Source organism: Lissotriton vulgaris, chromosome 2_2 (genome assembly GCF_964263255.1).
Source record: "Lissotriton vulgaris chromosome 2_2, aLisVul1.2, whole genome shotgun sequence".
In the NCBI taxonomy this organism is placed as follows: domain Eukaryota; kingdom Metazoa; phylum Chordata; class Amphibia; order Caudata; family Salamandridae; genus Lissotriton; species Lissotriton vulgaris.
The window spans coordinates 298,622,532-298,634,686 of record NC_141688.1 but is presented as its reverse complement, the minus strand read 5'-3'; positions in this window follow the sequence as shown (position 1 = coordinate 298,634,686).

Below are 12,155 nucleotides of genomic sequence, written 5' to 3'. Positions count from 1 at the left end.
TTATCGCACATGCACACAATCACATAGATCACGAATCGTGTTAGACAGTTAATAAAATGCCTGATGGTGTAGGATCTGTCACTGTAATATTTGAAGATTTTTGTGATTTGTCCCTGTTTGCATATGTTACAGCCACCACAGGGTAAAAACCCTATTGGACGTGCAAGCCACATCTCCCTGTCTCTTTAATGGGTCATGTGTAACTGCGGCAAATTGCCTCTCTTTCGGTCCTACATCTGCTGTATACAACACTTGGTTTATCCTGCACAAGATGACCTACCCCAGGTACACCCTTCAACAAATGCCAGTGTTTCCTGAGAATTTTAAATACATCTTGAATCAGAGGGGAGTTTGTAGTAATGAACGACAAGCGTTCCTTATTTGACCTCCTTTTTGGTACTCTATGTTTCTGCTTGTTCCAAACGGTTGGCCCTCTCCAATGCTTGGAAGAGATTGGGATCCCTATACCCCCTATGTTTGAGGTGTTGTACTAACTCTTGGCTGTGGTTCTTATACTGCAAGTGCTCACTGCAGTTTCTTTTTGTACGCACTAATTCCCCATACGGAATGGCTTTCTTTGTACTCGAGGGATGTGAGCTTTTGAAGTGGAGTAGGCTGTTAACTGCTGTCTCTTTTCTATAAAGAGTACTTTGCAAGGTGTTGTTCGGTACATATAGGGAAAGATCCAAAAATTAGATCCTAGACCTGGTCTTGGTTAGTGTACATCTCACATTTAAGGAATTGTTGTTAAGATAGGAAAAATATGATTTAAAGGTCTCCTCTGATCCTGAACATATGATGAAAATGTCATTGATAAAACACCCTCAAAAGTACTCAGTCCAAGGTGCCGCTGCCTGTGCCCATACATATACCAGTTCCATCCACCCCATAAACTAGTTGGCATACGAGGGGGCAAATTTGGACCCCATTGCGGTTCCCTGTAATTGTTTTAACCAAGTGTCGTCATATACTTCTAAAAGATGTTTTGTAAACCCCGGTGAGGGAGGAATTGCACATTTCTTCTTCCCCATTGTAGATACTTGGCCTCATAGGCTAACATGGCAGTATGTTACGGAAGTATAACTATTGCTAGGAAAGTATGAAAACCATTATTCGAAGACGTAACATAATTGTAGTGATACATCCAACAGATTGCTTTTGCTGAATTTATCATAAATTGTACGGAAAAAAAGTTATAACACCAGCTTGTCTGCATGACAAATTCCAATCTCCCTGCAGTTTTCTCAGTGTTAACAGGCATATCAAAGGCTGCCTTTATTAGGTGATAAGTGGCTATCCAGGTGAGAGGCTTTCTGCTGGAGAGAGCTCTGCAGATACGCAGGGAAGAGGGATTATAAAGCATAAGGCTTTAAAGTAGGACAGGGCAGGTAGGGATTGTCAGGCCTATCTACCCCCAGTGCCCTGTGCCCTAGCCAGATAGCATACTTAAGGAAGGAATATGCAGATGTTATGGGGGAGGGGAGCTATGGAAATGAGCCACACTGAGTGTTGGTTTAGTTAGCTCTTACTGCTCTGCTAAAATTTGAGCCGTCATGGATTTTGGAGGAATAGACTTTGTAGGAAGTGGTCATTTGCCTGGGTGGCACGCTACATCTCATTGGTCAGGGGTTTTACCCTCTTGATGCCCAGAAGCTGAGAATAAATAGGTGAGAGGTGCATAGCCTCTCAGTTCTGCAGTCTGAAACTCCAAGAAGGAGGAGGACTGTCCTGCTGGAATACTAATCTGCACTCAAGGGCCTGACTGGTGAAGACTGCGCCTGCTGCACTATCTGGTACTGGGCGTTGCCTGACTTCAAACTCTCTGCAGCTACAGGTTAAAAGAGCTTAACTGACACTTCTCTTGCCAGAGTCCCCCTCCAGGAGTGCATCCAGTGGACTTTTAAGGGGATGATAACGTTTATTGTGAAAACTCTAGTCCATTCATGCCAAGGATCATTTAGCAGGTTCCAGACCCTTTAATGTGTTTTGAATCCTTACAACCTACCATGAGACCTTCTAGAAGGACCTCCAGAAACTCAGAAAAAAATTGGGAACTTTTAGAAAAAAGCTCCATAAGGTGACCGACCCGATTGCGTGGGCCAAGCCAGCCTCCTTCAACCATGACCGGGCCAGGATTCCAGGTTCATCCCGCTAAAGAGCTACTGAGTTCCGGCTTCTAGGATTTGACTGGGAGCTCCCTGAAAGCCAGGCTGGCGAACCCTCTCCTCATCCGACCTGGTGAAGAGCAGCGAGGGTCCTTGGAAGAAAAACCTCCTAAAAATGTTCTAAGTGTGAATGTAAAAGTTTGACTGGGGCCTCCCGCTTGGTGTATCTGAGTAGGGCTCCATCACGGTCGGCCTGATACTTTGACTTTGTCCAGGTCAAGCGAGACCAGATGTCCCAGAGTGGGGCTATTGGTTTCTAAGGACTAGAAAGTGTTTATTCTTTAAAAATTCATATCTCCAGTTCCCTATATTGGACTTTTGTTACTTTAGTTTCACGTTAAAGATAACATCATTTCCTATTTTTATAAATTGGTGTGGGATTTTTATTGTGAGTTGTGTCTGACTTATTTACTGTATTGGTGTTTTTAAATGCTTTACATTCCTGTCTCCAAAATTAATGCAAAAACAATTGATGGACAGAATGCAGAACAATGTTATACATTCACCCCAGTACAGAGATCTGGGCCAAAATCCATCATTTTTTTTGCTGACCATGCGAAACTCGGCTGCCGGATTACTTTGCCAAGCAACCAGAATTGCACCGATTTTGAGCCTGCTGGGGACCGTCACTGGATCTCAGTGGAGAAATGGGTCATGTTCAGGCCCTTACATACATGTTCCGTATTAAGCACGGCAGATCCCCCAGCTACCTACAACACTTAGCCTGTCCTTATGTTCCCTCGCGCTCTCTTCGGTCATCTACCCAAGCTAAATTCCAGATACTCAGGGGTTAGAGACGGCAGACCCGGAAGCTGAGATCAGCCCTGGACCAGGGTTCAATTCCCCGCCTCGGCGGGTCTTGGGCTAAAAATTCCACGGACTCGATAATTCTCGCTCCGGTGCCTTCTCGACTCACGGGTTCACACTCTGCGACTCTGGGCAATAGCTTGCTTAATCTCCACAACGGCCCCTCGCGGCGGGATGCCTGGCTTTCACCTTGTGGATACCCTGCCGGGGTTATCTCACAGGGGAATACCAGGACGGGTTCCCTAAGCAAGCGCCGGGAAACCCACTGTGGGTAGCTGTGCGCTATATAAGCTCAAATACATTTACATCCCAAAGGTTAGACTTTCCCGCATGGGTGGTTGTTCTTTTTCATACTTGGGCCCTGTCCTGTGGAATGCTTTGCCTTTATCTCTCCGTACGCAATCCAATCTTCTACTCTTCCCTAAGTCTCTTTAGACTTGGCTTTTCAGCAAATAGGCCTCCCCCTTCCCTCTGCTGTTCACTCTGAGTGCCGGGAAACCCTTTGTGGGTAGCTTTTGCGCTGACATATAAATTTAATAATAATAATACCATGCCATTCCAGTTCGGCCCCAGCCATTTGCAAATCAGTCTTGACCCTGCGCCCAATGGGAACAGTCCAGCCCAAACTGCCAGCCCAGGTCCTCCATGGCCTGGAAACAAGCATCATAGGACCGGTTTCGGGCTTTCAGCTCTCATCAGCTGGTATAGCTTGACTCCAGTGGCATGGAGAGCACGGGACCCACGTCTGAGCATACCCGTCCCACTCGGGTGACAAATGCAAAAACAACAATTGATGGACAGATGCAGAACAATGTTGTTGGACTTGGCCCTTTTTGCAGGTGCACCCTTAAACTTTTTGCATTTCTCCCAGCCTTTTTCTCTGTGAAGTGCTAGTGGGTTTAGGCCTCCGGGCACTCTAGCACTGTGGTTCAGTGTAAAGTGTGTGCGCTCTTTGTTGCATATAGTGAGAGTTGCCCCCCCCTCCAATTGGAATGCATGGGGCATTTTCTGCTCGGTGTGTGTCAGTGGTAATTCCTGTTATGAGAGGAGCAGTATGGTCAAGTCTGGTATTTATGAAATTGTGAGGCTAAATGCTGCGCAATGATGTGCTCAGATTTATTATGACTGTGAGAAATGCCACTTTTAGAAGTTGGCATTTCTGTGTGCTATGTGTCTGCCTGCCTGATGTGTATTGGCTGTCTGGTTTTGGAGGGACAGAGCAGGCTGAGCCCAACCTGGATTAAATAGAGAGATCTGCAGTTGGAGTATGGGGAGGGGTGACCCTTTGATCTGAGCAGGGCTGTGCCTGGCAAAGTGAATGATGGCTCCACTTCCCACTGTGCGTCTGATGGCAGAAAGGCCTGAAAGGCAGGATGCAGCCTTGTAAACAAAGTGCTCCAGGACCACACCAAACTGGTTCTGGCTGGGTTCAGTGACTTGTGACTTTTGAGAACAAAGACTTTGGTTGATATAAATATAGGGGCTGTGACCCCAGGAGGTTGTTCAGTTCTTGTGGCAGAATCCTGCCGGGCGTGCTGCTGCTGGGGCCTGGGGAGGGGGCTGCCATGAGGGCTTGCCTCCCTGGGCCCTGCATTGCCCCTTCCTATCTAAAGACTTTTTGGGACCTTTTACTTTGCGTGTTTTATTTCTGGATGTCAAGACGAACCTCTGTCCGTGTAACTAGAGGGAAAGGACTCTGAAACTTTCATCTTGCTTGCTGCAGCAACTACCCAAAGGCCTGATGTGAGCTTGCCTCCTGCCAAACTCTCAGGGACATTAGACTTCACCGATCAGCTGTCCGGAATCCTATTTGAGGGGGAATCTACTCACATTTTGCAATGTAAGGCGCTCTACGAAATTCATTTTATTTATTACATTGTTTACCTACCTGCAATTATCCATTTTCCGGCGTTTAGAATCCCCCCCACCCTGCCCATCCCCGCCCCACCTCTCTGCCCCACGGAACTCCCTACAGGGGCCAGGGCGCCCCAGGAAATTGAATTTACTATTTACTATAGATTATTTTATCCCTATGATTTTGATCCCAATTTCCACTTGCCGACAAGAGCATTATTTTGTTCAGTGATATGAGAAGGAACACTGTTTTATCAAGGTTGAGGAACGAACAGTTGAGTAGAGAGGAGTATCATCAGTACATTAATGGATACTCAGGACCAGATTTTATCAACCATTGTTGAAAATGGTGGTGCCAGAACAGAGCCTTGTGGTACTCCATGTGAAGACAGTTTTGGAACAGAACAGGAATTTCCCAACTTACCTGCAGAGGATCTGATCTGTCTGTCAAATAGGATCCCATCCATTTTAGAACAGCGTCATCCTTTCCTATCCTTTTCGCTAATATTCAATTCAATTCAATCTATTAGTTTATTCAGATAAAAGTCCATACAGCAATAATAAAATCTATAGTATAATAAAAATTAAAGGTACAAAAAATGAGTACAATACCATACAAAAACTATGCACAGACTTTATATACAGAGCATATTTTCTCTTTAGACAATCTCACCCATTACAAGATCTGGATTTTTATCCAAATCTACCAATCAGAATTTTAAAATGTAGCTACAACATAGAGACATAAGGATGGTTCAGGATGATAATACAACTCAAAGGCATCTCTTACCCTTTTTATGTCAAGAGCACCTTACAAAGGAAATAACCATTTCCTCCTAGGTGTATCCTAAAAAGTGGAAAATAATAGAAAGTGTATTTACAGGAACAGGTTCCCACCCAGGGTAGAGCATCGTTCCATTCCCTCGAATTGTCTCCAGCCACAATATGACACAAAGTGAACATGTGCAGAGAGGGAGGCACATACCCTCCAGATAAGGCTTGCATCACCTTACCTTTCCATGGGGAAGTAAGGCACTGCCTATGGATGTCAGTGCAAGGAATTGCAGATCTGAAAACTCTGAACAACCTATGTACCTTCCCATGTCTACATGCCAATCTTCTATAGATAGTGTATGAAGGGAGCTAAAACTGAGGAAATCTTAGAATAGCAAGCAATACATGACAACATTTTAACTAAATATTATTTTACCAAGTAAATAGTTGTTTATTGAGTTGCATTTACATTTTTTAACCATAGCACCATTGAGGAAACGTGCTGCTGATCTATGTGCTATCTGTTGGATTATCAAAATTTTTGTAAAATTCTGACCTTGTCTATCATTTTAATTCTACTTAGCCCTAACACACTTTGACAGACTTAATTGTTAAAATAAAGTATGCTGTATTGGTTGGTTGGAGGAGACCGTAGAAGATACATTTTCATGCGCTTAAACTATGGGAACGAGGCAGTGGCTCCCTTGAAATAAAATCTCTTGCAGAGCTTCTGGTGTACTTTGAGGAGGGTCTCATGGTCTGCTATGATAAAAGCTGCACGGAGTTCAAGGAGCACTAGGAGGCAAAACTCTCCCTCGCCTGGTATTCAAATCTTATAGCCAGAGACACACAGGGTTGTTGTTTCAGTGCTGTGCCATTCTCTGAAGCCAACATGTTTTGCCATGAGCACCACCTAAGCCTGTGACACTATGGTAGAAATGGTGGGGCAGGTTCATCAAGGCTTTGCATTGGTGCAGTGTGACAAAAAATGACACAAACAGGTACAAAGTCTTGAAGTAGGGATAACCTCCAGACCTGAAGAGCTGCTTTTTCGTCGATGCAGTGAAGGGAGCATCCTATGGATGGTGCATATTTGTTCTCATGCAACCACCTGTGCTGTTTGATGCAAGCCCTTTCTACTAAAGCCTACTTAAATCTTTCCTGCTTAATGCATTGTAAAAAATAATCTAAATACAAAACAAAGTAGACAGGGCTTTGAACTAAAATGTATGCTTCCTTAAAGCCAGAGATCAGCTCTTCCCCCACAGCTTCTCCATGCTGTTCTCTGCCTGTGGTCCTCCCAGGCAGGGTTTGAGTCTGCACCTTGCTGGTGCCTGTTGCTGGTACTTTTTCTCCCCTAGCATTCTGCTCATATTGTACATTGTTTTGGTTTTTGTCTTGATTGTATTTATTTCCTGTAGTTTTGTCTTGATTGTAACTATTTATTACCCCTGCTGACTCCTCTCTCTGTCTCTCCCTACGCCCTCTGCAGCCGGCCCACGCCGCTCCCGCCTCCCAGCTGCTCCTCCATCCCCTGCCCCTACTTAATGGAGACCAATGTGTGGTTGCGCTGCAGACATGCGCAGTGGGCAAGCCTCAGGCAAGCCCGTCTGTGCCCGTCCACACCTGGATCATGCCCAGCACCTGACCCCCTGGCCCCCGCGAGCGCCACAACGCCGGACGCCAATTATTATTATTATTATTATATTCTTATATTGCGCCAGATTTGACCCCCGAAGGGGTATCTCCGCGCTTGCCTTGGAAACCCGTCCTGGCTTTTCCCTGTGAGATAGCCCCTACAGGGCATCCCCAAGGTGAAAGCCAGGCATCCCCCCGCGGGGGGCGTTGTGGAGATTAAGCAAGCTTAATGCCCAGAGTTGCAGAGTGTGAACCCATGATTAGGTCAGGCACCGAAGCGAGAATTATCAAGTCCATGGACATTTGAGCTCAAGACCCTGCCGCATCGGGAATTGAACCCTGGTCCCGGGTCTGACCTCTGCTTCAGGGTCTGCCTGCTCTAACCAGTGAGCCACACTTCTCCAATACGATACCAACACTCTCCACACACTCAACGCCGGCCGAAACTCTACAGGCCCAGGACCAAGACGATCCTGATCTCACCAGAGTGGCCTCGCCAGTGGTGGTATCCAAACCTTCTTCACCTTTCCAGGATAGCACACAGGAGGTTAGCGTGCCATCCAGACCTGCTATCCAAGTTCGGAGGGAGGGTGTTCCAACCCAACATTCCTTCTCTGAGATTAATGGCATGGCCCTGAGTTCCTCCAATTTGTTTATTTGATGTAAAGCCGTTCAGTAGTTTTTGAGAAATAAGAAAATTTACAGATATGGATATTTGGGAATTCTGCTATCTGATTGGCTGAGGCATTATGAGCACGAGCTTGCTGCTTATTTGTTGCGAGCGCTGCGAGGGGTTGCAATCAGGAAGTGTTAGCCACCATTTTGTGATTCGGTTGAAGCGAGTAAGGGGAAAAAAGGGTGAAAAAAGTAGGAAAGGAGGATAGGAGCAATTTAAGCTTTGTGGGGGAGTGTGAAGCGAAGTAGTCACTCCTAACGGTCTGAAAGTGCGGTGTTGCTCAGAGTGACATGGTGCTGAGATGATATGCTGCTACACTCGGGTATGAAACCGAGAGCCTAAACCGTGAGCTCATTGTGGTAAAGTGATGAGCTAAGGTCTTTGTAGCATACGTGTGCTAGTAGGTTAGTACATGTTTATACCATACAGGGAGTGGGAAGGGAACTACTGACCGCTATTGTGGGTTTATACTATACCGGAAGCGGGATGCAAAGTACTCACGCCTACCGGTGTGAAGACTTGGGGATCAAACCGAGGTGATTGCTGTAAAGGGATAGGCTCTGGGCGCTGTAGTATACGTGTGTAAGTAGTGTTAGTAGGTGTGTATACTATACAGGGAGTGGGAAGCGAACTACTGACTGCTACAGTGCGTTTATACTAGACCGGAAGCAAAGTGCTCATGCCTACTGGTGTGAAGACTCAGTGATCAAACCAAGCTGATTGCTGTAAAGGAATGGGCTGTGGGCGCTGTAATATACATATGCAAGTAGTGTTAGTAGTCATTTATACTACACAGGGAGTGTGAAGGGAACTACTGACCGCTAGCGACTGTAGTATAACTGTGTAAGTAGTGTTAGTATGCATTTATAGTATATAGGGAGTGGGAAGCAAACTACTTTCTCCTACTGGTTTGAAGACTCGGGGATTAAAGCGTGAGCCTAAATTGAGAACTCATTGCTGTATACTGATGTGCTCTGGACGCCGTAGTTTACCTGTGGAAGTAGTGTTAGTTTGCGTTTATATAATACAGGGAGTGGAAAGTGAAGTACTCACGCCTACCGGTCTGAAGACTCCTGGATGAAACTATGAGCTCATTGCTGTAAAGTTATGTGCTCTGTGTAGTATTACAATGTAAGACATAGCAGAATGTTAGTATGTAATTCTACTAGAATGTAAGTATGTAATGTTAGAATGTAGGGCTGTCATGAGGGGAACCTTGGTGAGTTTGTACATGGTGCTGGAGAAGACGGTTGCCTGGCTGTCTGCTCCTGTTGGTGGGTGTTTAAGGTGTCTAGTTTTCCTGCAATAAATCTACTTATCGGATACACTACTGTCTGCCTCTTCACTACATAAATTTGGCGACGAGCGGGATTAGGTAAAAAGAAGGCAGCACTCACCAATACTTCATAGTTGCTTGCGTTGTGCTGAAGACCCGTTTTTTTTTCGTGTAGCTGTTTCTACTCATCCCAGGGTTGTCTAAGAGATGCGTCACATTGTAAAGCCCTGCGCCATCGGGAGGCGTTCCGGCGTAGTAGAGGGTGTTCCTGCGCAGGAACGCCTCCTAAAAGTGGCTTAGTGAAATCTACAAGATTTCACTCAGTCACTTTTAGGACAATGCTGTGTAAAACCCTGCGCCTGCTTAAAGCAGACGCAAGGCTTGACGCAGCATTGGGGAGATAGGGCCCCCCAGAGCATTGCTGGAGCTGCGTCGCTTGCGACGCAGCTCCAGCAATGCGCTGCTTTTACGGCACAGATGCGTGACGCATCTGTGCCGTTTTTCCCACATGGTGCGCCGCATTGTGAATGCGGCCCACCATGGGTGGTGGAGCTGCGGTGCACAGTAACTGGTGCATCCCTGGGGATGCGCCAGTTATTGTAAATCTGCCCCTATACATTTAGCCAACGAGGGAGCACTTACTGATTAGACAGTAGAAAGTACTCCAGTTGAGTAGAGGTATTGCACAAAAAGGTGGCATCTTCGTGGACAAACACGCAGGGCGGGATTCATTCTGCCCCCTGTTAGACTCAGTTTTTGTGCCCTTCTGCCCTCTGTTAGACTAGTTTTTCCCTTGTTTTTCTGCCCTTCTGCCCCGTTAGACTCGTTTTTTGTGCCCTTCTGCCCTCTGTTAGACTAATTTTTCCCTTGTTTTTCTGCCCTCTGTTAGACTCGTTTTTTGTGCCCTTCTGCCCTCTGTTATTCCCTTGTTTTTGTGCCCTTCTGCCCTCTGTTAGACTGGTTTTTTGTGCCCTTATGCCCTCTGTTAGACTCGTTTTTGTGCCTTTCTGCCCCCTGTTAGACTCATTTTTTGTGCCCTTCTGCACTCTGTTAGACTCGTTTTTCCCTTGTTTTTCTGCCCTTCTGTCCTGTTAGACTGTTTTTGTGCCCTTCTGCCCTTTGTTAGACTGCTTTTTGTGCCTTTCTGCCCTCTGCATCACCACATCATCACTCAGCGCTACCCCAGCATCATTCAGCACCACCACATTATCACTCAGCACCACCACATTATCACTCAGCACCACCACAGCACCACTCAGCACCACCACAGCACCAATCAGCACCACCACAGCACTACTCAGCGCCACCACAGCATCACTCAGCACCACCACATTATTACTCAGCACTACCACAGCACCACTCAGCACCACCACAGCATCACTCAGCACCACCATGTATCACTCAGCACCACCACAGCACCACTCAGCACCACCCCATCATCACTCAGCACCATCCCAGTATCACTCAGCACCTCCACTGCCCCACTCAGCATCACCACAGCACCACTCAGCATCACCACGGCACCACTCAGCACCAGCACGGTACCACTCAGCGCCACCCCAGCATCAATCTGCGCAACCATTCAACAACAACTGGTTCAAATATGTTCTCTCAATGTTTCAAGCTTTATTACAAATGTCACAAAAAGATGTTAATATTTCACTTCTGTTGTTGGATTTTCGTCACAATAAAATACACTGAACATAATCTTCACAAAAGTTTAAGCTATTGTAATTTGTAATATCAATACATCTAAGTCACGTAATACAAAACATGTTGCATTAAAAATGCTATAGGTGTCACATTTGCGAAAGTTATAACTATTGGCATTGTAAATGACAAAGCTATTAATTTAGCTATTTTCAAAACCAACACATAAATAAAAAAAAATCATTTACAAGACCAATAGCTCAAACTTTCCGAATGCGAGACCTATTGCATTGCAAATGCTTGTTTTTATATCTGTCAGTGCTTCCTGTTGAGGTTTAATTTTCATGACAGGCGCCTCATTGCCTACTTGTAACTATTCTCTGACCCTGCTTCAAGGGTCAGAGCAGGGTCAGAGAATAGTTGCAAGTAGGCAACGAGGCGCTATGAAGCACTTACAGGCTTACAGCAGCAGGTGCCCAAGTTTAAGTTAATTTCTTTGTAACCCTTTTGTAAAAGGTTACAGAAAATTAGCTTCAACTTTTGCACCTGCTGCTGTAACCCTGTAAGTGCTTGGCTGAAAATTCGTCCCCGCTGATTCGAGGATTTTACCACGATTTTGCGAGATTCGCGGATTGCGAAATCGCGGAAAATCCGCAAATTCCGCGAGCGGAACGAATTTTCAGCCCATGCTTAGTACACCTGGGTAAGTAGTGTTAGTATGCGTTTATACTAACCAATGCATCATGGTCCTAGTGAGCGGGACCTCCCAGGCGCAGCTCATACAATGTCCCGGGGTGTGCATCCGCAGGACATTTATGTTTGCTATTAGAGGGGAGGTGCATGGCTTCCACCCTGTGATAGCAAATCCTTGTTTGACTAGTAGAAGCGAGAGGAGGAAAACCTTGTATCGCTTTAATAGAGCGCATTCGGATGGTAAAAATGGAGAAAAAAAAGCGGGGTCTCACTCTGATTTAAATTAGGCTCCTGGTGGGTAATGTTCCATGGCTAATCCTAATATTATATTACGGGCTCTCTGTAGGACTGGGGATCTCAATGTCACATGTAAATTAGGCGCTGAAGGGCACAGAGACGTTTCGTAGCATAGGGGATCGCCACCTTCTCGGGTATTGTTTACTAATTGTTCGGGGGGCTTCAAGTCCGTGGATTGCCACCCTCCAGGGCTTTATTTAAATGTGCAGGGTGGGCCTCGGTAGTCCCTAAAGTCGCGGGGGTGCTAGGCAGTAGGCAGTACCTCATTGGTACTGTAATCACAAGGGCAGTACTCATGGAATATAAAGGGCAGTGCTTATGGAAT